Source organism: Cygnus olor, chromosome 3, assembly GCF_009769625.2.
Source record: "Cygnus olor isolate bCygOlo1 chromosome 3, bCygOlo1.pri.v2, whole genome shotgun sequence".
NCBI lineage: Eukaryota > Metazoa > Chordata > Aves > Anseriformes > Anatidae > Cygnus > Cygnus olor.
Window position 1 is genome coordinate 107336906 of NC_049171.1, and position 3628 is coordinate 107340533.

Consider the following 3628-nt stretch of genomic DNA (forward strand, 5'->3'; position numbering starts at 1 on the left):
CTGCATGTGGGATGGGGCAATCCTGAATATACATACAGACTGGGGGAAAATAAGGCTGGAGAGCTGCCCTGTGGAAAGGAACCTGAGGGTTCTGGTTGACAGCAAGTTGAAAATGAGCCAGCAGTGTGCCCTGGCAGCCAGGAGGGCCAACCATAGCCTTGGGTGCATCAAGCCCAGCACTGCTAGCCAGTCAAGGGAAGGGATTGTCAGACTCTGCTCTGTGCTGGTATGGCCTCACCTCGAGTACTGCGTGCAGGTTTGAGCACCACGATAAGGACATAAAACTGTTAGAGAGTGCCCAAAGGAAGGCAATAGAGATGGTGGAAGGTCTACAGGGGAAGATGTACAAGGAGCGACTGAAGTCACTTGGTTTGTTCAGCCCAAAGAAGAGAAGACTGAGGGGAGGCCTCATGGCGGCCTGCAGCTTCCTGCAGGCCTGCAGGGTAGTAAAGGAGCAGGAGCTGGTCTCTGCTCTCTGGGGACAGTGACAGGACCTGAGGGAATGGCATGAAGCTGTGATACGGGAGGTTCACGTTCAATATTAGGAGAAGGTTCATCACTAAGAAGGTGGTCAGGCACTTGAAAAGGTTCCCCAGGGAAGTGGCCATGGCACCAAGCTTGTCAGAGCTCAAGAAGCATTTGGACAAAGCTCTCAGACATACGGTTTGATTTTTGTGTGGTCATTTGTGGAGCCAGGAGTTGGACTAGATGATAGGCATTAGGGTCATATAGCAGATCCAAAGGGGAAAAGAGAAGATGACAAGATCACGGTTTAAGTATGTGTTAATACAAGGCATCTAGAACTGAGGATTTTTTGGCAGTGCAGGATTTACAAAGAAATCAAACTAATACAAATCTTGCTCTGGGACAATCTAGATCCCATTTGTTTCTAAAAAAATCTGAGGATCAAGCCTGTGTCATATCCTGGCTCCTCCAGAAAGATACTAAATACTAAATAAAAATACTTTTAGAGGCATCAGTCTTCACCACCAAAATAAACTAAAACATGCTGTAATGAGAGAGTTAGTGGCAGGCACTATCCCATGCAGCATGCACTAAGAGAGCTACTGCTCAGGCTTGCCTCCTTCAGATACATCATCTGCTCCTTATAAAGAAAAAGTACATCTTACACAACAACAATTTATTGTCCTTTCACATCCTACAAGGTCAGCAAAACCTTCTTCAGAACTCAGGCCAGAACCATACAGCTCAATTAAGGAAAAATCTCAAATGAATCCAAAAAGATACTGAATATATCCATTTCCATTCACCTATTCATAAGTCATAGCATAGTAAAGAATCTTAGCATGCAGATGTTTTGTTTAATCCATTATTAGAATAAAGTTACAGCAATTCCTTTACTTCTAAGGATCAGTGATTGGCCTACAGCCAAATTTGCCATACTCTCAGCTTCAGCAGCCTATAAGCACAAGTTTCACCTGGATTGAAATGGTGATTTTCAGAACTCCAAAAAGCTGTTTTCTGTTAAATCAACAAAGCTCTGTTAAATTACAACAGCAATGAATACAGCATCAAAACTCAGTGATTGGATTTGGCTCAAGTCACAGAGCTGACAGCCTCCCTCCCTTGAAGCACCTTTCAGCAGATCAGCAAATAGCAATGACGGAGCCCAGCAGCATCCCACCTCTCCTGTGCTAGAAGGGGAAGGAGCACTGAGAGGGAAATGAGGATGTGAAAACCTATCAAAGCCTCAGCTTCATAAGCTTGGCATCACAGATTTTATGTTACTCAATCAACTACAAATAAGTACTTGCACCAAATGTCCTGATCATCATCTCTACACTTGCAGATAACAACCTGGTTATTTCTTCCTTGTCTCAGAAGTAGACACAGCCATGCTGCTTCTTACAAGTCACTATGAAATCCTATGGTATAAAGCATGAAATCATACTTAAAATCACTGTGTAACTGTCAGGGGCCTGCTCTCTACGGGGACAGCGAGCTAGGAGCTGGCAGGGTCCACAGCACAGGGTGCAGTACCATTGCACCTGAGCTGAGCAAGCAGAGCAGGGATGTGATAGCTGTCACATCCTATCTATGCTCCAGTGATCATCAGGAAGATGTACAGGTCTGAGTCAGGTCCAAGTTCAATTCAGGAAACCCAAACAACAATCTGGAAACAGGCTTGGAACAGCTACACCTAAAACATAGCACAAAAAATTAGTGCCCAAACCTGAGTTTAAACGAAGCTCCTAGCGCCACATGAGCAAGAGATGTGGGGTGGGGTTGCCAGGTGCAGCTGGGCAAGGCCTTATTAAGGCCTGTTGCTGACAGGGCCTGAGGGCCAACTGTAGTGCCAGGAACACCTTCTCACCAAAGTAAAGCATTTTGCCCACAAGAACTCTGGGCTTCTTTCACATGATCACCCTGCAAAAACATGTTGATTGAGAAGGAAAGTTCTGAGAAAAAAAAATCTGTTCAAAATGTGATCCTTGCAGGTATTATCAGCTAAGACAGGACAGAACTCAAGTTAATTGTTTGGTTCAAGTCTGTGCTGATATAGCATGCTTGAACCCAGTTGGCCACCACAGTCCTGCTGGGATGGTCTGCCCAGACCTGACTCCAGGCTCTTCAGGACAGTCCTGCACCGTAGAGAGAGAGAAGCACTGGGTCAGTGGAGCTGCATTGCCTTTGAGAGAGCAGGAGCCACACTGGGCCCTCTAGCCTGTATGGAAATTGCTTGTAAATATTGTGGAGTATCCTGAGGTTGTACAGTTTTCTCTACCACCTGCACCGATCCTTACCAAGAATTAGCACAACGGACACATCTTTGTCTCTCCCAGATTTTCTTTAGGACAACTTGTGTGCTGGAGGATGCAAAGAGGGTAACACTACTAACCTCAGCTCAGGCCTGAGCCATTTCTACTCAGCTATTCCACTGTTCATTACATTCAAAGCACGAATAAGATGTCCACCTGCCACAAGTAACTGCACCATCACTGTGTACCACCACCAATGCATTGGAGACCGTTGTCATCTGCACTTTTCCTTGGGAAAACAACCACATGAGTTCCCCCTCCTCTGCATGAGATAAAATGCTGAGGTACCAGCCCAAACCTCTCAGATTGTTTGAAATAATTCAGAGGACTTTGTCTGCAGTGGATTAGCACAACATGATTGCTGGAGACAGTTACCACTGAGAGAAGGGTGGTTATAAAGAAGTAGGGCACGAAAGCCAGAACTACTTTACGCACGCTTCAGAAGAGGCCCTTTGCCTCAAAGCTCTGAAGGGAGAGATGAATTTCACTTCTGATTGAAGTCTGATGTTATGCTTTATAGCAGCTAGAGATCTGTGAGCAAAATAAAAAAAAAAAAATTGATTAGAAATGAAGAGTTGGGTGCTGGCTTGAAGTTAATGAAGTTAATTTGTCACAGATCCTGCTTCAAGTAAAAATAACAGGCTGTATCTCATGAAAAACTGGGATAATGGTTGTTCTGGCCCTGGACAGTGTTTCTAGAGAGAACAGCAAAATTAGTGGTCAAGGAAATGAAATGTACATAGTGATTTATATACAGCCCTGGGTAATCTTAGAGAAATTAGTTCCAGATATTATTTCTGCTCCTTAGGTAAACCATTTGAAACAAATGTCTGACAAAGCCTAATTCT